General features: G+C 38.8%; 1 protein-coding gene across 10 annotated transcripts in view; it reads left to right on the forward strand.

Annotated features, from left to right (window-relative positions):
* Positions 1-465: 465 nt before the first annotated feature.
* ERBIN (erbb2 interacting protein) overlaps positions 466-24,746 on the forward strand; it is a 129,141-nt gene continuing 104,860 nt past the window's right edge. For all 10 annotated transcript variants that reach the window (XM_028123897.1, XM_028123899.2, XM_028123900.1 and 7 more), the window contains exon 1: positions 466-1,386. The gene's annotated coding sequence lies outside the window, so the exon portion shown is untranslated. The remainder of the gene's footprint in view (positions 1,387-24,746) is intronic.

The following is a 24,746-nucleotide window of genomic DNA, read 5'->3' on the forward strand; positions in this document are numbered from 1 at the left end:
CGCAGAGGAATCGGGGTCCGAGTCGTCGGCGTCCCCCACCTCCAGCGGCTGAGGGGCGGCAGGCAGGCCTCCCTGGGCCTGGGCCTGAGCGGGCCTAACGCCGCGCCTCGCACGCGAACCCCCGCAGCCGCCGGCCCCTCCCCCGCCCGGCCCCGGGTCCGCCGCCCCCCCGCCGCAGCCGACGTCTGCCCGCGCCCCCCCCCCCCCCCCCCCCGCGCGCGGTGACTGGCTCGCGCCAGCCTCCAGCCCGGCTGTTGGCGGTTGGGGCGAAGCCGGCGGGAGGCCGCCCCGCCCCCGCCCCCACCGCGGAGCAGCGGCGTGCAGTCTCTTCCCCCTCACCGCCGGGGCGGTGGCGCTGTTGCCGCCGCGGCCTGTGAGGCAGTAACTCCCCTCCGCCCCAGCTCCCTTCCTCCTCCTTTCTCTCCTCTCCCTCCCCTCCCCTCCCCACCCCTCCCCTCCCCTCACAGTCTCTCGCTCGAGTGAATGTGGCGCGGCGGCGCGGGACGCAGCCTCGGCCCCTGCCGCGGCCCCGCGAGCTCGTGAGGAGACTCAGCCGCCGCCTGCCCCCACCCTCTGCGCTTCCCGGGGGAGCCACCAGCGCCTTGGAAGAAGAACGAGGAGGGGAGCGAAGGGACGGCGGCGGGAAAACGGGAGAGGGAGAAGAGGGTTCGAGGGCAAGTAGGAGAGGCGGGGAGGGACGGACGGAAGAACGGACGGCCAGACGGACTGCCCGGGGAGGGGGCCGCCTTCTAGCTTGCCGGCCCTTCGGCTCCAGCCCGGGGCGGCCGCGACGGCGGCGGCGCGGGCGAAGGGCGCGGCAGGCGCTATCGAGACAATAACCCCGCCGCCCGGCTCTGGGGGCGGCGGCGAGGAGGAGCTGGCGGCCTAGCGCGGCGGAGGCTCGCCCAGCGCCCCGGCGGCATCTTGGTCCCCGCCGGCCGGGTTCCGCCGCCGTCGGGTGTGCGGGGCGCGCCGGGCGCCCGGAGCTCGAGGCTCTCCGCGGACGCCCCCTGCCCTCCCCCTCCCCGGCGCGCGCGGAGCTGGTTTTTCCGGGTTCCCGTGGACCGAGCTGGATCCTGCTTCTGCGCCAAGGCAGGAAGTGAGTTTCGCACGGTAATTCCGGGCGGTGTCACGAGTGAAAAGTTTTTTTTTCGGCGGAGATCCTAGTTGGGGTTGGGAAACTCCTGTATAACTTGAGACCAGGAAACCAGCCCGCTTCCCAGCCCCCTCCAAAGCCACCTACTCGTCCTACTGCGGGAGGCCACTCCACATCCGCTCTCACTGGAGAGAGAAATTCGACTGGATCCAAAGTGACTAATGAAGGGAAGGAAATCATGTCAGGCGAAGCCTTGAAAAAGCTGCCTTGAGACACTGCCCGACCGAAAGGTAATTTTCACCAAGTGTGTCTAGAAGTTACAAAGCTCTTGGGCCAGGAAAGAGAGGGTCCTTTAGGGTGTCTCACTTTTTCCCCAGCTGCCCTAAATTAATCTTTTGTAGTGTCGAAGTGGATAGTATTTCAGTTGCTAAATGGTGGAACTGATTTTGACCCCCTTCTACCATCTGGACTCTGGTTACTTTAGAAGAGATTGTAACAATGTGGTGAGACGAAAAGTTTTAAGCAATCGGAAGAAAGAGTGCCTTTGTTCAGCACTAGGTCCAGAAGTTTTAGTTTCCTAAAACATATACAATGTATTTTTTTTTTTTTTATTAAGTCACTGAACCTGACATCTTCTGTTTTGGAAAAAAGTTAGGTCGCTGCAGCGAGGGATTTACTGTTGAGATGGCTGCCACATTTGTTTATACTGTTGCCGATTATTTGACTTTTTGCGTTGTGTATAGAGTTATTTTTAGTTGCAATCCTTAGAAACGTATTTGGTTGGATTTTAGAAACAAACACTGCCATTCTTAGTTTTTGTTTTTTAGGTGGGAGATGTATTTTTTTCAGTAACTGGCTCCTTTCAGATGTTTACAATCTTGGGATACTTGTTTGGTTAATTAATCGAAAGGAAGTGTCTGCTTAATTTTTCTTGTAAGTGGACCTAGGAAGGAGAAGGAGAGAGTATTATGGATAAACAGAGTTGTAATTAAAAAACAAAAAGAAAAATACACCCGTAAGTACTCTAATCTGTTAGGACTTCTCTGTAGTTAAGAACAGAATATATAGAGAAAGGGAGGTAAAACGCTTTAAGCGATTTTTATGGAAGTCGTATTGATTATAATAAACATCAGTTCTTTTAGAATAGTACTTTTTTACATTTTTGTATTGGTCCAAATGTTTTGGCCGGTTCTGTCTAGTAAGTGATAGGTACCTACAGTGGTGGCAGGAATTAGTGAAGCATGAGAGACATTCCACCAGTCAGAGTTATAAACACTTTTGAACCAATCAGTAGTCCTTAAAGAAAAAACTAGTTCACAACAAACACAAAGGGCTTTTTTATTGGTGTTTTAGTGTGTCTTAATGTTTTTCTCGTATTTTTGTGGTAAAGGAGGTGAAACATAATACCGTGCTTTGGAATAAATATTAAATAAGTATGGCATCCTGTTGGTAGGTGTATCTTAACTATAAATTAATATTTAGTTTGCTCATGCTACCCCATGAAAACTAGTTGACATTCTTTAGTTCAAAGAAAAGATAGCTTTTGAAGAGCAGGATCAATTATTTCACAGCTTGTTTGTTATTATGTTAAGGACATTTCAAAATGGGAGTCTTTTAAATATTACTATATATTCTTTTGATTTTTTTCCCCTCGGAGTGTAGTCTCTGGAGATCCTTTTTAAAAATTTGTTTGTGTTGGTAAGATTGTGAGCCATCAAGTCATTCCTGTTAAGTCGAAATAGCTTTATGAAGGAATTTAAAGTGTATAAGTGATCTGCTTTATGATTTAGGGACCTAATATTAAGCAACGAAAGAGGTTATTCTTGGGCATCGGAAAGAGCAGAACAAAATAAATGGCATTGAACTTCAGTTTCCTTATATGGCTTATACTTGGCCTCAGAGCAACAGAGCCTTAATAGAGCATTATCAGTCTGTGAAGATGTTTCTCTGCATTAGTAAATTTTACAAGTGAAAAGTATTGTAGCACTTGAAAATGCTTAAATCCGTTCTTAGATAAAGTTCTTGATTTTTTTACTTTTAGCATCTGTAGTAGTTTAGATGCAGACAGCACACTTTAAAAATGTGAAATGTTCACCTTTGTAGAACCTTTGATTCCTCTTGTACCATCAAGGCAAAAGTTACTTTGTGGTTTACTTAAAATTTTGTTACTTCAGTACTGAATTAGCGTAATGAATTTCAGGCTTATTACTATTGTCAAACTATACATATTTTCAAGCCTTGTTTAAAAGGTGACTATGGGGTTTGAAAAGAGGTTAAAGAAAGATGGTAATCAGTTGAAATACTCAAGTGGCTTTACATTTTGGATATTCTTAGTATTCTTCTATACTTAGTATTGTATGGGTTTTCTAAGATTAAATTGGTAAATCTAGAGTACTTCCAAAGCTTTTGTTTACACTGCACAAAATACATATTTAATGGCACTATTTATGAAAGGTACTTAGGAGTTTTCAATAATGATAAACTTAATCCTTCAACTAATTAATTCAAATATTATATTTTGAAGTCTGCCTGTTGTTTCAGATCAAGCTTTTGCAAACTTTTCACGTCTGAGCAGCTTACAGTGGTTCAAATACGGAAACCAAATTTTTATTGCATGCTGTTTGTTAATGAAGTAGTAACTGTAGTTAGAGACCTTTTACATACATCATTGGTAAATCTCTAAATTCACTTCTTTTAGAGGTATTGATACTAAACTCTTGGTAGTAAACAATACTTTAAGAAACACTTAAAAATTTCAGAAAATTAGGTGCCTCTTTCAGCATTTATTTTAAATAATTGCTTATAGACAACATAATTTAGGCTTAAAGCTGTTTTGGCTAGGAATAGATTATGGCAGTGTTTATAAAGTATTTGGATTATGCACAATTTCAGTGATGATGGATAGCAAAGTAATTCTCTTTTTTGTGAATGCTGCTTAGCTAGATTCTTTTTAAACACACTTTGTTGCTTGCATTTTTTTTTTTTTTTGACTCTTTCCCTTGCCTATTTCCCTATTAGATGCCTTTTTTTTTTTTTTTTTTTTTTTTTTGCGGGGAGTGGGGTTTGGTGGGGCGGGGAACACCTGTGTTGTAAATTCTAAAGAGGTCTTTATCTTTTCTTTCCTTGACAACATAAATTGTACTTATGCTTTGCTGGTCAAAATAGATTATTCAGTTTTTGCATGCAGGCTGTTTGCTCTTGCCGTAGAAATGAATATGTGAATTATGCTTTATGGTACATACTTCTGAATTTTGTAAGGAAAGAGCTCAGCACTTCTGCCTCCAAGTTTTCTTTGATTGACTACACATTTTTTTGTTTCTTTCTTGGTCCCTCTCATCACTAACTCTTGAACCATACTATACCCATTTTTCAGATTTACCTTTAGCTTTCTCCTCTTAGGTTTCCTAATTGTAAAAAAGGAATCTAGCTATTATTAGGCTTTGTCTTCTAATTTCTTTAGCTTCCTATTTTATAGTTTGCTTCATTTACTTCCTTTGTCCCCATGTTCAGCTGTTCTTTCTTGATTATTCATGCTGCCCTTCCCCTCTTTTCTAAACCTTGAGTCCATGCTCATCACCTAAAAAAACTTCACAACATGAATAGAAAAAATTTATTTGCCCCATTTAATTGTAAATACGCCTTTTGCATTACCACTCAGTTTACATGCCAGTATTGTAACCTGATACTCACTAATAGATTTTTTACTTATGTTTCCTGAACTCTTTTTTTTTTTTAAATATCCCCAGAATTACCTCTGTTAAGATAAGATCAGATTGTTATGTACTTTTTTATTACGACTCTGCAAACCCCTATACCTTTTTGTTTCATTATGCTTTTGGCTTTTTAAAACACACAAGCTTATATCTCTGGATTTTTCTTCTCCATTTTGTCCCTTTCTTTTCTGTCCTACCCCTCAAGTTAGATGTCTTTTCTGTCAGTGTCCCTAAAATTTTGAAATTGCCTTCCTTTGTTTTTATGAAATAAGCACAGTGGAATTCTGTCACTCACTTTATTCTTGTCCCTGGAATTTTTGTTTCAGGTACCGTTGGATGAAGGCCTCACCAGTCTTTATAAACGGTAGTATATAAAACAGTAGAAAAGATTATCTAAAAATTAAGTTAATAAGACTGTTTATCTGGAGAATATCTATGATTTTAGGTATATAGAATGTAGTAGAAAAAGTAGAAAATAATAAAAAAGACAAGTAATCAAAATGGGTGTAATAACATCTGGGGAAGTCAGTTCTCTGGACGTCCTTATTCAGAGTCCATTTACTTTTGTACATAGTGAGTAGTTTCCTGGTTCGTTGCTTTACTAGAAGGGGTGAGAAACGTGCTATGGCAGCATCCTTAAATTCCTCAGAGGGAATAGGAAAATGAAAAGAAGACTGGATAACTTAGGAAATAGAGTAGTCTTGGACAGCTTGCTTTGGGACAGTGTGCCTTATATATTTCATTTGTCCTTAGGAGAATTCACTCTGTTATAGCACAGTATAATTACTAGTAATAGTAGTAGACCTAAGGCAACGATTCCAAATTTTTTGGTCTTAGGATCCCTTTATACTCTTAAAATTACAAAGAACCCCACAGAGCTTTGTTTTATGTGGGTTATATTTATTTCCCTTATTAGAAATTTTTAAATATCAATTAATTTGTTTAAAAAACCATAAATCTGGGATGCCTGGGTGGCTCAGTCAGTTAAGTGTCTGCTTTTGGCTCAGATCTTGACTGGGATCAAGCCTGCTTCTCTTGCCCCTTCCCCCTGCTTGTGTGTGTGCAGGCGCAACTCTCTCTCTCTCTCTCTCAAATAAATAAAATCTATAGAAATAAATAAATAAACCCATAAATCATGGTACGTTATCATGACACTGATGTAACAAAACAACAATTTTTCTAAACAAATCTTTAGCAAAAAGAGGGACATTGTTAATTTTGCAAGTTTCATGTGTCTGGTTAAATAGAAACAGCTTGATTCTCACGTCTACTTTTATATTCAGTCTTAACAGTATGTTGTTTTGGTTTAAGTATATGAAGAAAATCTAGGATTATACAGATACATGGTTGGAAAAGGAAGGAGTATTTTCATTGCATTTTTTAGATAATTGTGGATAAATTTTTTTTTTAACAAAAATTTTATTTATTTGTCAGAGAGCACAAGCAGGGGGAGCTGCAGGCAGAGGGAGAAGCAGGCTCCCCGCTGAGCAGGGAGCCCGATGCGGGGCTCAGTCCCAGGACCCTGGGATCATGACCTGAGCCGAAGGCAGACACTTAGCTGACTGAGCCACCCAGGTGTCCCCACACCAGAATTTCTTAAAGAATAGCTGCAGTGTCAAATCTCACACTGTATCAGTGAATTTTTCATTCTTGTTACCTGAAAATCCATTAGTTTATCTTGCACTTTGAATCTTTTACCTGTTCATGGTTTTGTGACATCATGTAATGGTTGTTAGAGAAATACTGGTTCACTGAGTTATATATTTTCCAAAATTTGATGCATTTCGTTAGGTAGTAGCAAACAAAAAATTGTTAATATCACCACTAATTTCATCAAAAAAGTTTTTAATATTGTGAAGCTGTCAGTCAAATTCAGGGTGGCAGGTAAACATCCACATTTCTAAATTTTCACTTGGAAGTTCGAATATTAATCACTGGTAACAAATACTGTTAGTGTTTTTCCCTTGAAGTTGCCGGAGTACTTGGTTTATATTTTGAGAAAATGTCTGCCAGATTCCTAAGTTTACAAGCATACATAGTTTGTCATCTGTTCTTTTAGGTCAAAATCATGTTTCATGAGAAAAAGGCTAATTTAGCTCATAATTTGAAGTAATTACACAGGTGCTTCTTCTCAGCATTGCCATTCCTTCACATAAAATGTTAAAAAGGCATGTATTAAAGAGTTGACATTTAATAGAACTATTTTTTACTGCTTTATTAAAGATATCAAGTGAACATGGCATTTAAAAAGAAATCTGGGAATTAATTATGGAGAACAAACTGATGGTTACTGGAGGGGAGGTGGGCAGGGGATGGGTTAAACAGGTAATGGGTATTAAGGAGGGCGCTTGTGATGAGCACTGGATGTTGTAAGTGATGAATCACTGAATTCTACACCTTAAACTAATATTGCACTGTGTGTTAACTAGCTGGAACGTAAATAAAAACTTCAGGGGAAAGAAAAGAAACCTGGGAATATGCAGTGGTGTTCATATAGCTTGATGCCAATGCTTTTGCACTAAGGTGCTAGCAGTTTTACCCACCCTATTTTTGCACCATTGCTGTTAATATAATAGGAAAGGGCAAATGATGTTTCAGTATAATTGTGAAAATCGTTTTGATCTTGAAGACTCTTTCAAAGTGTCTGAGGAATCCAAAGGCCCAAGGAGTGCACTTTGCACTTTGAAAACTTAGGTGGATGTTGGGATTTATGGAGCTTTCATTACTTCCTTTGATTTTGCACATGCACGCGCCTGTGTGTGTGTGTGTCTCCCAGTATTACATTCAGGAAGAATCCTGAGGCTTGATATTTTAGTTCACCAATTTGGTCTTCACTTCTTTTCAATTTATTTAGTAGGGAGGATAGTGTTTCTGGGAACTCTTGTGTTTTCATGGGAGTTGATTTTTTTTTTTTTTTTTTGAGAGAGGGATGGGAGCACGTGTACAGTGGCGGGGGTGGGTACAGAGGAAGAGGGAGAGAGAATCTTAAGCAGGTTCTACACTCAGTGCAGAGCCAGGATGGGGGGCTTGATCTCACAATACTGAGATCATGACCTGAGCTGGAATCAAGAGTCAGATGCTTAACCAGGTGAGCCACCCAGGCATCCCATAGGAGTTGATTTTTAATTTTTAGTTGTATTTTTGGTTTACTGTAACCTGTTGAATCTCTGAGACAACTTTTACATTGTCTCCTGTTTCCTCTGTTAGCAGTATAGGAGATTTGATCTTATTGTACTTGGTATATCCATCATGCTTTTAGGTTTTCCTCAAATGTTAGATTTTTCATTGTGGTCAAAGCTTTGTATTATGGTCCAGATTTTATGGTATTGGTCATTTCATGGTATTCTCCCAGCCCATGTGAATCCCTGTTCTTCTGGCTTTGGTATATTTAGTTAGCTAATGGCTTTTTCCTTTAGGGTATGTGGATAGCTTTCCTCTTACACGTGTTTCCTGTCCCTCAGGGCATGGTATTTCCCTATTTTCACAGTTACACTGCCCAAGTGTCAGAAATCCCACAGTACAGAGTGCTTACTGGATGCCCTAACCGTGCAGCTGTTCTTCTGTGGTTTTATTACCTGGATGACTGCCCAGGACACACTTCTCCCAATCCTTCTTGCTAAGAAAACTTACTCTTTTTGGAGATCCCACTTTGTTTTGTATATTTGGTTCCTCAGATGTGTTGTGTTTTGTTGTCATCCCCTCCCTTTGCCCCATTCACTTTGGATTCTCAACAAATTCCATTCTGTGTTGTTATCTGTAGATATACTCCTCTCTGGTACGGTTATATATTTTTTCTAATTTTTCCTTCATATTTAAAAGTTGAGAATAATGACAAATACACAGAAAAGTTGAAAGCATAGTACAAAAAACTTTTTTGTCCCTGACGTATAATGACGGTATGTTGCCCACCTGATTGATGCTCCATTACCTCCCAATACTTCAATGTTTATTTCCTACAAACAGGGACATTGTCCTATGTAATGACATCATAACTGTCAAAATTAGGACGTTAACAAAGAATGCATTACCAACACCTAAATCTTACCAGTGTCCCCCACGTCTTTTAGAGCAAAAAGATCCACATGACAATCTTGCATTACATTTAGTTGTCATGTCTTTTAGTCTCCTTTAATCTGGAACAGTTTCTTTTTTTTTTTTAATTTTTTAAGGATTTTATTTATTCATTTGAGACACAGAGATACAGAGAGAGAGAAGAGAAAGCATGAGCAGGGAGAGAGGCAGAGGCAGAGGGACAAGCAGGCTCCTTGCTGAGCCAGGAGCCCGATGTGGGACTCGATCCCAGGACCCTGGATTATGACCTGAGCCGAAGGCAGACGCTTAACCATCTGAGCCACCCAGGCGCCCCTGGAACAGTTTCTGTGTTTACTTTCAGGGACCTGACCCTTTTGAAGATTATAGATCTACTTATTTTGTAGAATATCCCTTAATTGTATTTCCGTGACATTGTTATGATTAGATCTTTGATTAGATTTTTCATGATTAGATTTATAATTTTATGATTAGATCTTTGGCAGGGTTATCATGGAAGTGATGCTGCATTATTCTCATTGCCTCTTTCAGGTCGTAGGCAATTTCAGTTGTCCCATTATTTTTTTTTTTTTAAAGATTTTATTTATTTATTTGACAGAGACATAGCGAGAGAGGGAACACAAGCAGGGGGAGCGGGAGAGGGAGAAGCAGGCTTCCCATTGAGCAGGGAGCCTGATGCCGGGCTCGATCCCAGGACCCTGGGATCATGACCTGAGCCGAAGGCAGACGCGTAACGACTGAGCCACTCAGGCGCCCCCAGTTGTCCCATTATTGATGGTAGTCATCGATTATGCAGTTATGGTTGTAACTACCAGATACCTCCTATGTCAAGGTATGCTTTCCTCACTTGTAATTAATAAATATTTTGGGGGTAGGTACTTTGGAACTATGTAAATATTTTGTTCTTTATTTTTAACTTACTTATTTACATCACCATAATTACACTCACTGGGTTATAATCCATTACTATTTGTTTTGATACTCATATTGTTCTGGATTCGGCTAGTGAGAACCCCTTCTAGCTGGCTTAATTTCTTTTTTCTTTTTGATACAGTTCTTCCTCCTTGAGCACTTCTTGTATCCAGCACGATATGGTGTTCTAGAGTTACCATTAAGCTCACTCTGGTAATTTTTAGTGGAAAATGGTACTTAGAAGCCAAGATCTGGGCACTTCTCGTCTTTGTTGCTCTTTGGGTATTGATGCTCCCAGGCCTTCTTAAGTGCATAAAGCTAGGGGATACTTTTATTTGCACACATGTACACGTTCACATTTATGAGCACATTTCAATAAATATAGAATGGTTTCTCAGTGATACATCTAATTTTAATTCAGTACCATAGGGTTTATTCTCATATTTTCCCTTTCCATAATTGTAGTTTATCTCTGACAGTGAGAACTAGTTTTGTTTCTATACTTTTTTTGGTGAGGGAGATGAGGTAAACATTTGTTCAGACAGACATTTTCAGACAGAAGTCAAGTCCCTATAGTCAAATTAATTTTCAAAGTATTTCTAAAGGGATACAATTCTAAAATATAATATTTGGTACAATACATTTAGGTGATATATTTCATTCCTTAGTAATCCCAGGTTACTATGTGAAAGGTGGATGTAAAGAATCAGTATTCTTATTGTCTACATTGGATGCATCCTTGTGGAGGTAATGTTGGAGCTCAATTTTAGTTGAGTGCAGTAATTTTGATGTAACTGTTTTCCACATTGAAGTTACATTGTTTATATGATTCCAAAGTTTGGCATATGTATCTATCTTTCTGATAATGATATCCTTGGAATTTCAAACCTTAGACTAAATCTAGAGTCTGGATTGGATGGATGGGGATGAGATTGTTTCAGTTGTATTAGGACCAGTGTAAGAAACCTATAATCTCCCTGCCAAGGCTATCACTTAGCCTAGAAAAGAATTGGTTTGACTTCACCATCCTTGGAGATTTTGAAGTGATTTAAGAGTGTATTGGCGTGGCATCTGGGTGGCTCAGTCGTTAAGCATCTGCCTTCAGCTCAGGTCATGATCCCAGGGACCTGGAATCAAGCCCCACATCGGGCTCCCTGCTCAGCAGGAAGCCTGCTTCTCCCTCTCCCTCTGCCTGCTGCTCTGCCTACTTGTGTGCTCTCTCTGTCTCTCTGTCAAATAAATAAATAAATACAATCTTAAAAAAAAAAAAAGCATGCTGGCATTTCTTTTTGTACCTAGAATTAAGATTTGCTTTCAGTCTCCTAGGAAAAGATAAGGATCCTGGCAGCAGCAAATGGATTCTTTGGGTGCCCTGTTAATCTCTGGGGACTTCAAAAGATTTTGTTAATTATCCTGGGACTAACTGCAGAATAACAGAGACTGTATATAGTAGATACACTTTGATTTGTTAGAGATACTTGATATCAGCATAGTGTCTTGTCTGCTCTTGTGAAAACCATCCCAAGCCAGAAACCCTGGGAGTCTTCTTCCTGACCTTAGTTACTGATATCAGTACTACTTCTATCAGTTCTTTCTTTTAGGTATCTATAAGACTGAGTTATTGGATAAGGTACAAGCAGTGAGAGGCTTTGGTAGGCAAAGGGCTAAAACAATTTAATTTTTTTTTCTGATTATAAAAATTCAAATACAGAAATATATAGCAAATGAAAATTTCCATAATCCCATTTCCCAGAGATACTCTTATCAGTGTGATGTGTATTTTTATGAACACTTCAGTGCGTGTTCCATCATTTCACTGTGCACGGATATACATGTGTAAGTATTTTTAAATATAAATGGGAGCTATATTTCAATTATATATATGGAGATCTAGTAGGTATGTATATATGTTAATCAGCATTATGGTTGTTATACATACAGTTCTGTACAGAATATATGTTTATTCTCTACTCTTGGCACATAAATGTTTGCACTTTTATATGATGTTTTTCTGTTGGATAAATACCCGAAGTGCTTTTGCTATGTATGTAATTCAAATTGATTGATAGAAGCAAATTCCCTCTGAAGATTTTCTATCAATTTATACTTCCACAAATAGTATGTAAGAGTACCTTTCTAAGTGCATTCTTGAACAAATTGGATATTAGCTGTCTTAAAATACTTGCGCAAATCTGAGACAGGTAGTAAAGTATAATAGGTAAGAACATAAGCTTTGGAGTCAGATTGCCTAGATTTAAATCTGCTGCTTCCTAACTGTGACATTGGCAAGTTCATTGTAAGAATTCTTTAAGGAATATTACCTTTTTGTGTGCCTTTTGTGTTTCACGTGGATTTAATTGGTTTGTTGCTTATATGCTCTTTGGTTATATAGAAGTTTAAATTTTGATATAGTCAAATTGATCTTTATGCATTTTTGGGTTTAATGATATTCTTGGAAAGGATTTGTGCCAAGATTATAAATATAATAACCTAAGTTTTTGGCTTAAGGAGTGAAATAATCATCTGGATTTATTCTTACAATATTTCTATCTAGTTGTATCACCATTTGTTGGGTAAATCATCTTTTTACCTATAAAATTTTATCTTTATCAATAGTAAATTCCCAAATATACTTAATGTCAAGATTTTTGTTTTTTGTTATGATAATACTATGCTGTCCTGATTTTTTTTTTCCTTCTATATTATAGTATGCTTAATACCTGAAAGTTTTGGCTTATCACCCTATTTTTGTTTTTTTTTTTTGTTTTTTGTTTTTTTAAAGATTTTATTTATTTGACAAAGAGACACAGCAAGAGAGGGAACACAAGCAGGGGGAGTGGAAGAGGGAAAAGCAGGCTTCCCATGGAGCAGGGAGCCCAATGTGGGGCTCGATCCCAGGACACTGGGATCATGACCTGAGCCTAAGGCAGATGCTTAATGAATGAGCCACCGAGGCGCCCCCTATTTTTGTTTTTAAAGATGTATTTATTTATTTTATTTGGGGGGAGAGAGAGTGCATGCACATGCATGCAGGGGGGTGGGGCAGGGGGAGAGGGAGGAAGACAGCCCAGTAGACACCAAGCTGAACATGGAGCCCAACTTGGGGCTTGACCTAACCACCCTAAGATCATGACCTGAGCCAAAATCAAGAGTCAGATGCTTAGCCGACTGAGCTACTCAGGCATGCCTATCACTGTACTTTAAAAATAATTTTCCAGATAGACTTGAATCATTCTTACTAAGTTCTAAATGCTTGTTGGTGTGTTGATTGAGAATAGCTTTTCAGCCTTTTGGCTAAGAGCAAGTGTGGTGTGTTGATTGAGAGAGCTTTGAGTTCATTGATTAACTTAGGAAGTAATTGATACCTCTAAAATAGCATATGTCTTTATAGGAAGGTAAGTTTTCCATTTATTTAATAGTTTATGCCTTTCGGTGGCGTTTATGATTTTCTTGTTGTCATATCCATGTTTCTTATTAGTATGCATTTTTTTTTAAGATTTTATTTATTTATTTGACACAGAGAGAGCACAAGTAAGGGGAGCAGCAGGCAGAAGAAGAGGGAGAGGGAGAAGCAGGGAGCCCGATGAGGGGCTTGATCCCAGGGTCCTGGGATCATGATCTGAGCTGAAGGCAGGACACTTAACTGACTGAGCCACCCAGGTGCCCCTAGTATGCATTTTTCTTGTAATTATAAAGAAATGTGTTTATTTTTTGCTGTGTTTATTTCCACAAAGTTAATGGAGGGAGGGTGAGAGCTATTGCTGTTGTGAATGAGGCTGTTTCATTAATTGTATTCTTTTTTTTTTTTTTAAGATTTTATTTATTTATTTGACAGATAGAGACACAGTGAGAGAGGGAACACAAGCAGGGGGAGTGGGAGAGGGAGAAGCAGGCTTCCCACTGAGCAGGGAGCCTGATGTGGGACTCGATCCCGGGACCCTGGGATCATGACCTGAGCTGAAGGCAGACGCTTAACGACTGAGCCACCCAGGCGCCCTCATTAATTGTATTATCTGGATATTTAATAGAGGAAGGGGATTGATTTTTCATATGTATCACCTACCGTATTCTGAAGACTTGAAAAAATTGCTAATAGATTTTTCTAGTCATGTGCTTAGATCTAGGTATATAATTTGTTGCACTAGTCAAAGTACTTTTTTAAATTGAATCATAAATATATTAAATTGTATATTCTAACATTTGTCAGTGTGCATATTAACAAATAACAACCCATCTTTTTAACTACAAATTTTTTTGAAGTTTTTATTTAAATACCAGTTAGTTAACATACAGCGTACTATTAGTTTTAGGTGTATAATATTAGAGATTCAATACTTCTGTATATCACCCTGTGCTCATCACAAGTGTACTCCTTAATCCCCATCACCTATTTCACCCATTCCCCCCCACCTCCCTTCTAGTAACTATTAGTTTGTTCTCTATTAACTGCAAAATTCTTTCCTTAGTTTCCTTACATTGTTTGAGACCATCGCCTCTGTCAGGGTAACAACATGATTAATTTAATCTTCATTAATGGGATAGGTAATTTTTATTGCTGCCCAGGACTTTCTATTTAATCATACTGTATTTGCTTTCTCTAGCATTGTTTGGCTGTGGGAATGGGAAGGAAAAAATATAATTTGCTAAACTGGGTGGTACTTGTTAAAGAAGTAAAAATCCTTGGGTTGATGTAAGTAGAAGTTGGTATCTTCTACTATAGTTCTGCCCCTTAATTGCCTCTTGAAGGTGTTTTCAAGTAATATTTGAATGGCTTCATGAACTTCTTGTTTCTTAACAAGAAAAATAATTCTAATTATAAACATTTTCCTTGAATTTGCTTAGTACTTAGTATGATGCATAGTAATAATTAGGTATACCATTAAATGGCAGTTATTTTGGTCCTTTGATTATAATAGTAAATTCTCTGTGTACATAGTTTATATACATAATAAACGTTTTTGTCAGTTTACATGTTTCACTGGCCTTGACCTTATCCTTCCTTGTCACATAATTAATAGATAATGAGGTGTGAATGAAAGATATGTTCCCCAGAATGCTGATATTTTCCTCATATTCAATGGATTTTATCCCTGAAAGTGACTTAGAAAATAGTCTAGTCCAGATAACCACCCTTTTTAAAATTTTTTTAAATATTTTATTTTTTATTTGAGAGAGAGAATGAGATAGAGTACATGAGAGGGGGGAGGGTCAGAGGGAGAAGTGGACTCCCTGCTCAGCAGGGAGCCCGATGCGGGACTCGATCCCAGGACTCCAGGATCATGACCTGAGCCGAAGGCAGTTGCTTAACCAACCGAGCCACCCAGGCACCCTTTTTTTTTTTTAATTAGCAGAAAAGGAAAACTATTGGCCCAGATGAGAAAGTAAAATCCTAGAGGTCATTTAGTTTGTTAGTGATGTAAATGCGGTTTGAAAAATAAATGCCGTTTTCCTGACTGTATCGGTTTTTCTTTTTTTTTAATTAATTAAAGATTTTATTTATTTGACAGAGAGACACAGTGAGAGAGGGAACACAAGCAGGGGGAATCAGAGAGGGAGAAGCAGGCTTCCTGCTGAGCAGGGAGCCCGGTGCGGGGCTCCATCCCAGGACCCTGGGACCATGACCTCAGCCAAAGGCAGACGCTCAACGACTGAGCCACCCATCTTTTTTTTTTTTTTAATTTAAATTCAATTAGCTAACATATAGTACATCATTAATTTCAGATGCTGGTTTTTCTCTTATACAAACACTTTCCTAGGTATTTTCTGAAGTATACATTTTGTTTAGAATAGCACTGTTTGGGATGCCTGGGTGGCTCAGTTGGTTAAGCGTCTGCCTTTGGCTCAGATCATGGTCCCAGGGTCTTGGGATTGAGTGCCTCATTGCTTCTCCCTTTGCCTGCCACTCCCGCCTTCTTGTACCTGCATGTGTGTGTGCTCTCTCTCTCTCTCTGACAAATAAATAAAATCTTAAAAAAAATTAGAATAGCACTGTTTTTTGTGCCAGATGTTTATTTTTTGCCTTTTAATTTTCACATCTCCCCAGCTTTATTGAAATATCATTGACATACAATATTTTGTAAGTTTATAGTGTACAGTGTGTTGATTTGATTGCTTCTCCTGTGTTACCTGACACCTTCATCACAGCACATAATTTTTTCTTAGCAATTTTCATGTATGTAATACTGTATTAACAGTAATCTATCACAATGCTGTGCATTAGATTCCCAGAACTGTACTTTTTTCCCCCCTCAGAACCATACTTGTAACTGGAAGCTAGAATAGTTTTAATAGGTATTATAGAAAAACAAGTTCTGGGTTCATGCAAATGATGAAACCTTGGACTAATAAACTCGCCCCCCCCCTTTGGCAGATGCCAGTTTGTCAGAGATGATCATTTTTAAATTTAGAAATAACTGGAATACAGCTCATATTACCAAAAAAAAAAGTTGACATCAATATTTGAGTCAAGGGAAAGATTTATCATAAAGCAGTATGTATGTAATTTGTAATCTCAAATTAAAAGAAAATTTTTAAAAAATATTTATTTATTTGAGAGAGAGAGAGAGAACACAGGCAGAGCAGCAGAGGGAGAGGAAGAAGCCACTAATCAGAGAGCCTGACATGGGGCTGGATCCCAGTACTCTCAGATCATGACCTGAGCTGAAGGCAGAGGTCCAACTGACTGAGTAGTCCCTGTAATTTCAAATTTTAAAAAACAGACTACTTTTTGAGTAGTTTCAGAAAAATTGAGAAGGAAATAGGAGTTGCCATCTACTCTATTCCATTCCTGTTTCTCCTTTGATTGACTGGTACATTTGTTACAGTTGGTGAACCAGTATTGTTAATGTTATTAACTCATAGTTTACATTAGGATTTAGTCTTTGTGATGTACATTCTGTGAGTTTTATTTTTTTATTATTTTTAAAGTTTATTTATTTAATTGACAGAGAAAGAGCAAGAGCCAGGAGCAGAGCAGAGGTAGAAGGAGAAGCACTCACTGCAGAGCAGGGAGTCCGATGTGGGGCTGGATCCCAGGACCCTGGGATCATGACCTGAGCTGAAGTCAAACGCTTGACTGACTGAGCCACCCAAGTGCCCCCATTGTATGGGTTTTGACTAATGTGTAAGGACTTGTGTCCACCATTGTTGCTAATGATAGCAGCAGCTTATTCATTGTTGACAGTTTATGGATAAGTGAAATTAATGACAGCAACCTTAGATAGAATGAGAGGGAGGAGCTGGGAATATTTTAAGAATTCTCTTTTATAATACTCTGCATTACTTGAGAAGATCAAATTACTTTTTACTGGCATATGTGTAGGAATAATGTAATGCAGAATGTAAAATTACCTGTATTGAATATTTGGAAGCTGATTTTTAAAGAAATTACAAACATTTGGTAATTCATGTCCAGTTTCTGGAAAACTAAAAATTTAAATATTGACCTGTTTCATTTCTGAGAAACAGGCACAATTATAGGTGGAAGTGGGAGTATTCTTATAAAATTTTTTAATGATTGTTCTACAACTCCTACTTGCTTCTTTCTACACACTGTCATCCATCAAGTCCAACTCAAGTACCACTGTTTCCACTGAAGCTTCCTCAGGTATTTGTTTTCCCTTCTTTGGATTATAACTTAAAATATTTTTTGAATGGTGGTAAAATACATATAAAATTTACTGCTCTAACCATTTTTAAGTGTACAGATCAATAATAAGTACATATTTTTGTGCATTAATCACTACTGTCTATCTTTAGAACTTTTCATTTGGCATAATTGCAACTCCATACGCATTAAACAGTAACTTCCCCTTCCCTCTTCTTCCCAGCCACTGGCAACCATTATTATACTTTCTGTCTCAATGGTTTTGACTAAAGTGCCTCATAAAAACAGAATTGTACAATGTTTGTCCTTTTGTGTCTGGCTTATTTTACTTACCGTAACGTTCTCAAAGTTCATCCAGGTTGGGGCACCTGGGTGGCTCAGTTGGTTAAGCGACTGCCTTTGGCCCAGGTCATGATCCTGGAGTCCCTAGGATTCAGTCCCGCACTGGGCTCCCCACTCAGCAGGGAGTCTGTTTTTCCCTCTGACCCTCTCCCCTCTCATCCTCTCTCTCTCTCTCTCTCTCTCTCTCTCAAATAAATAACATCTAAAAAAAAAGTACATGTTGTAGCCTATGTCACAGTTTCCTTTTTAAGGCTGAATATTCTACTGTATATACCACATTTTTCTTAACTATTCATCTGTCAACGGACGTTTGGGTTACTTCCACATTTTTGCTATTGTAAATAATGCTGCCATAAAAATGTGTATCTCTCTGAGACTCCACTTTTAAATCTTGTGGTTATATACCCAGAAACAGAATTGCTGGGTCATAGGATAAATTTGTTTTCTTTTGTTTTGTTTTGTTTTGAGGAACTACTACATTGTTTTCCACAGTGTCTATATTATTTTACATTCCCATCAACAGTGTACAAGGGGTCAAATTTCAGCATATCCTTGGCAACACTTATTTTCTGGGGTTTTTTTTTTTTGATAGTAGCCATTCTTATGGGTATGAGGCGGTATCTTGTAGTTTTTTTTGTTGCCGTTTTTTGTTTTTAAGTAATCTCTACACCCACTGTGGGGCTCAGACTCAACCCTGAGATCAAGAGTCACGTGCTCTACCAACTGAGCCAGCCAGCTGTCCCTCTCATTGTAGTTTTGATTTGCTTTTCCCTGATGACAAATGATACTGAACATCTTTTCATGTGCTTACTGGCCAGAAGCACTTTTCATGTGCTTATTTTGGAGAAATGTCTGTTCAAGCCCTTTGTTCATTTTTTGAATCAGGTTGTTTTGTTCTTGAGATTTAGGAGTTCTCTGTATTCTGGATATTAATCCCTTGCCAGATACATGATTTGCACATACATTCTCCCATTTTGGGGGTTGCTTTTTTTTTTTTTTTTTACCCTGTTGATAGTGGCTTGTTGTACACAGATTTTTAAATTTTAATGAAAGCCAATTTATCTAATTTTTCTTTTGTTGCTTCTGCCTTCGGTGTCACAGTCAAGAACTCATTGCCAGTGCCAATGTCCTGGAGCTTTTGTCCTGTGTTTTCTTTTAGGAGTTTTAGTTTGGATTTATAACTTTTTTTTAAAAGATTTTATTTATTTTAGAGAGAGAGAGAACATGAGTGGTAGGGAGGGACAGAGGGAGAGGGAAAAGTGGACTCCCCACTGGGCCTCAGAGCCCAACTTGGGGCTCAATCCCAGGAACCTGAGATCCTGACTTGAGCTGAAGGCAGATGTTTAACCGACTGAGCCACCCAGGCACCCCTGGATTTATAACTTTTAAAGTGCTTAGCTATTTAATTTGAAACTTAAATACATAAACTGTTTTGTATTGTTTCTAATTGTCAGAGGATATTTTGATTAGCTTAACTAAATTTTTCTTTTTAAAATAGAAGTAAAAGTGCTAGCATTCTCTTCTCCCCCAGTTTATAAATGTTTCATTTCAGGCTTCTTTCTGGAATTAAATCCTTTAATTTGAGATAATCGCAGATTCACAAGCAGTTTTAAGAAATAGTGTAGTGAAACCGTATGTACTTTTTATCCATTTTTCCCTTGAGGCAACCTCTTGGAGAACTATAGTACAGGGTTACAATCAGAATATTAAAAATGACCACAAGATACAGAACAGTTCCATCATCACAAGAATCCCTGTTGTTGTCCTTTTATTACTACTATATTCATCTTCTCCCTATAATCCCCTCCCCTCCATTTTTGTCTTTTCAGAACTGTTATAATGGAGTCTTACAGTATGTAACTTTTGGGATTGGCTTTTGCACTCAGTCTAACTTTTTGGAGATTCATCAGAGTTGTTGTTTATAGTAAGAGTTCATTCATTTAGGGGTGCCTGGGTGGCTCAGTCGTTAAGCATCTGCCTTCGGCTCCGGTCATGATCCCAGGGTCCTGGGATCAAGCCCCACATCTGGCTTCCTGCTCCGCGGGAGGCCTGCTTCTCCCTTCCCCACTCCCCCTGCTTGCGTTCCCCCTCTCGCTGTGTCTCTCTGTCAAATAAATAAATAAAATCTTAAAAAAAAAAAAGAGTTCATTTAAGTGGTATTCCATAGTATGGACATACTAACATTTTGTTTAACCGTTTCACATTGAAGGGCATCAAGGTTGTTTCTCATTTTTGGCTGTTATGAATAAAGCTCTATGAACGTTTATGTACAGGTTCTTGAATGAAGATAAATGTTCATTATTTAGGATAAGTATCTAAGTGTAATTGCCGTGTTGTATAGTTTAGTTATATGAGAAGCTGTCAGAGTGTTTTCCAGAGTGGCTGTAGCAGTTTGCATTCTCACCAATAGTGTGTGACAGATGCATTTTTCCCCATCTTCACCAGCATTTTAGTGATGTTACTATTTCTTTCTTTCTTACTATTTTTTATTTTAGCCATTCTTAAAGGTATGTAGTGGTATCTCATCATATTTTGTTTGTATTTCCCTCATGGCTAATGGCTAATGATATTGAATATCTTTTATGTGGTTGTTTATCATCTGTATATTCTCTTCAGTGAAATGTCTGCTCATTTGTTTTGTCCATTTTCTAATAGGATTTTTTTTTCACTGTTGAGTTTTTGAGACTTATGTATTCTTTTTTAAAAATTTTTATTGTTATGTTAATCACCATACATTACATCATTAGTTTTGGATGTAGTGTTCCATGATTCATTGTTTGTGCATAACACCCAGTGCTCCACGCAGAACGTTCCCTCTTTAATACCCATCACCAAGCTAACTCATCCCCCCACCCCCCTCCCCTCTAGAACCTTCAGTTTGTTTTTCAGAGTCCATTGTCTTTCATGGTTCATCTCCCCCTCTGATTTACTCCCCTTCATTCTTCCCCTCCTGCTATCTTCTTTTTTTTTCTTAACATATATTGCATTATTTGTTTCAGAAGTACAGATCTGTGATTCAACAGTCTTGCACAATTCACAGCGCTCGCCATAGCACATACCCTCCCCAATGTCTGTCACCCAGCCACCCCATCCCTCCCACCCCCCACCACTCCAGCAACCCTCAGTTTGTTTCCTGAGATTAAGAATTCCTCATATCAGTGAGGTCATATGTTACATGTCTTTCTCTGATTGACTTCTTTCACTCAGCATAACACCCTCCAGTTCCATCCACGTCATTGCAAATGGCAAGATCTCATTCCTTTTGATGGCTGCATAATATTCCATTGTGTATATATACCACATCTTCTTTATCCATTCATCTGTCGATGGACATCTTGGCTCTTTCCACAGTTTGGCTATTGTGGACATTGCTGGTATAAACATTGGGGCGCACGTACCCCTTTGGATCCCTACATTTGTATCTTTGTGGTAAATACCCAGTAGTGCAATTGCTGGATTATAGGGTAGCTCTATTTTCAACTGTTTGAGGAACCTCCCTACTGTTTTCCAGAGTGGTTGCACCAGCTTGCATTCCCACCAACAGTGTAGGAGGGTTCCCCTTTCTCCACATCCCCGCCAACATCTCTCGTTTCCTGACTTGTTAATTTTAGCCATTCTGACTGGTGTGAGGTGGTATCTCATGGAGGTTTTGATTTGGATTTCCCTGATGCCGAGCGATGGTGAGCACTTTTTCAGGTGTCTGTTGGCCATTTGGATGTCTTCTTTGGAAAAATGTCTGTTCATGTCTTCTGCCCATCTCTTGATTGGATTATTTGTTCTTTGGGTATTGAGTTTGATAAGTTCTTTATAGATTTTGGATACTAGCCCTTTATCTGATATGTCATTTGCAAATATTTTCTCCCATTCTGTCGGTTGTCTTTTGGTTTTGTGGACTGTTTCTTTTGCTCTGCAAAAGCTTTTTATCTTGATGAAATCCCAATAGTTCATTTTTGCCCTTGCTTCCCTTGTCTTTGGCGATGTTTCTAGGAAGAAGTTGCTGCGGCTGAGGTCAAAGAGGTTGCTACCTGTGTTCTCCTTTAGGATTTTGATGGACTCCTATCTCACGTTTAGGTCTTTCAACCATTTGGAGTCTATTTTTGTGTGTGGTATAAGGAAATGGTCCAGTTTCATTCTTCTGCATGTGGCTGTCCAATTTTCCCAACACCATTTGTTGAAGAGACTATCTTTTTTCCATTGGACATTCTTTCCTGCTTTGTCAAAGGTTAGTTAACCATAGAGTTGAGGGTCCATTTCTGGGCTTTCTATTCTGTTCCATTGATTTATGTGTCTGTTTTTGTGCCAGTATCATACTGTCTTGATGATGACAGCTTTGTAATAGAGCTGGAAGTCCGGAATTGTGATGCCGCCAGCTTTGCTTTTCTTTTTCAACATTCCTCTGGCTATTTGGGGTCTCTTCTGGTTCCATACAAATTTTAGGATTATTTGTTCCATTTCTTTGAAAAAAGTGGATGGTATTTGGATGGGGATTGCATTGAATGTGTAGATTGCTCTAGGTAGCACTGACATCTTCACAATGTTTGTTCTTCCAATCCATGAGCATGGAACGTTTTTCCATTTCTTTGTGTCTTCTTCAGTTTCTTTCATGAGTATTTTATAGTTTTCTGAGTACAGATCCTTTGTCTCTTTGGTTAAATTTATTCCTAGGTATTTCATGGTTTTGGGTGCAATTGTAAATGGGATCGACTCCTTGATTTGTCTCTCTTCTGTCTTGTTGTTGGTGTATAGGAATGCCACTGATTTCTGTGCATTGATTTTATATCCTGCTACTTGACTGAATTCCTGTATGAGTTCTAGCAGTTTTGGGGTGAAGTGTTTTGGGTTTTCCACATACAGTATCCTATCATCTGCAAAGAGTGAGAGTTTGACTTCCTCTTTGCCGATTTGGATGCCTTTGATTTCTTTTTGTTGTCTGATTGCTGTGGCTAGGACTTCTAATACTATGTTGAATAGCAGTGGTGAGAGTGGACATCCCTGCCGCGTTCCTGACCTTAGGGGAAAAGCTCTCAGCTTTTCCCCATTGAGAATGATATTCGCTGTAGGTTTTTCATAGATGGCTTTTATGATATTGAGGTATGTACCCTCTATCCCTATACTCTGAAGAGTTTTGATCAAGAAAGGATGCTGTACTTTGTCAAATGCTTTTTCTGCATCTATTGAGAGGATCATATGATTCTTGTACTTTCTTTTGTTAATGTATTGTATCACATTGATTGATTTACGGATGTTGAACCAACCTTGCAGCCCAGGGATAAATCCCACTTGGTCCTGGTGAATAATCCTTTTAATGTACTGTTGGGTCCTATTGGCTAGTATTTTGGTGAGAATTTTTGAATCCATGTTCATCAAGGATATTGGTCTGTAATTCTCCTTTTTGATGGGGTCTTTGAGACTTATGTATTCTAAATACTGATCCTTTCTCAGATGGGTGGTTGGTATGTATTTTCTCCCCTTTATTGCTTGTCTTTTCATTCTTTTTTTTAAGATTTTATTTATTTATTTATTTATTTGTGAGAGCATGTGTGCACACTCGAATAGCGGGGAAGGAGAGGGAAGATGGGGAAAGAATCTCAGCAGACTGTGCTGAGTGTGGAGCCTGATGCAGGCTGATCTCACGACCCTGGGATCATGATCTGAAATGAAACCGGGAGCTGGACACTTAACCAATTGAGCCACCCAGGTGCCCCTTGTCTTTTTTGCAGAGCAGATGTTTTTAATTTCATGGTGTCCACTTATCAGTCTTTCTTGTATGGGTTGTGTTTTTGTTAAGTCTAAGACTCTTTGCTTATCTGTCCTGAAAATTTTCTCCTTTGTATTTTTCTGAAAGTTTTATCATTTTACATTAAATCTGTGATTCATTTTGAGTTAATTTTTGTATAAGGTGTGAGATTCAGGTCAAGGTTCTTTTTTTGACATATAGATGTCTACTTGCTCCAGCATTATTTCTTGAAAAGGTTACATTATTACTCTATTGAATGGCTTTGAATCTTTGGTGAAAATCAGTTGGGAATATTTGTGTATAGACATTTTTAATTTAAGGTTTAAAATAGTAAATAAAAATCACATGTATTTCCACCTCTGTGAGATAATCACTTAATATTTTGTTGTGTTTATTTCTAGTCTTTTCTTGAACTTGTGTATATGTGCATGATATGATACACTTTTTGTTTAGAAGAAACAAAAATTGTGCCAACCTTTGTGCTTTTTATTATTTTGTTTTATGTAGGTCTACTGTAGTTGATTGATGAAATTTTATATAAATTATAAATTTTATATATTTGACATACATCCCCTTTTTAAAAAAAAAATTTTTTTATTTTAGAGAGAGAGAGCACAGAGAGAAGCAGACTCTCCCCTGAGCATGGAGCCTGACATGGGGCTCGACTCGGAGGTAGATCCCACGACCTTGAGATCATGACATGAGCTGAAATCAAGAGTTGGTCACTTAAATGAATGAACGACCCAGGTGCCCCTCTCATAGCTCTTTAGACTTTAACAGCATTTAAGTACCTGCCTTGTGCTAAGAACTGTCCTAGGCTCAGGGGAGAGGACAAAGAACAAATCTATTAAGTCTTTCTTAATTATATTTCTCATCTGTAAGTAGCCCTATCTGTATTTTGGTAAATGAAGAAACTGAGGTATATAGGGATTCTTTGTCAGGGGTCCCACTGTTCTCTTTAGTCTCTTTACTTAAGCAGTTAGTTTGCTTTGTCACTTTCTAGCATTTTTTTGTTTGGTGATCATTTTAGATTTTTTTTATTTTAAGTATTCTCTATACTCAACATGGGGCTTAGACTTACAATCCTGAGCTCAAGAGATGCATGCTTTACCCACTGAGCTAGCCAGGCGCCCCTGATTGCAGATCTTTTCAGATAATAAATAAAAGGGCAGCCTTTTTAAAAAAAAATAGTTTTTCTTTTATTCTTTTACTATATGATAGAGTTACTTAAATAAGATCTTTGTGTGTTCAGTTTGACATTATTTGTAATAGTTCTTTGTAAATATAAGA

The sequence above is a fragment of the Eumetopias jubatus genome, unplaced genomic scaffold (genome assembly GCF_037043125.1).
Source record: "Eumetopias jubatus isolate StellerSeaLion01/CBP00866 unplaced genomic scaffold, mEumJub1_p1.0 scaffold_5, whole genome shotgun sequence".
Lineage (NCBI taxonomy): Eukaryota > Metazoa > Chordata > Mammalia > Carnivora > Otariidae > Eumetopias > Eumetopias jubatus.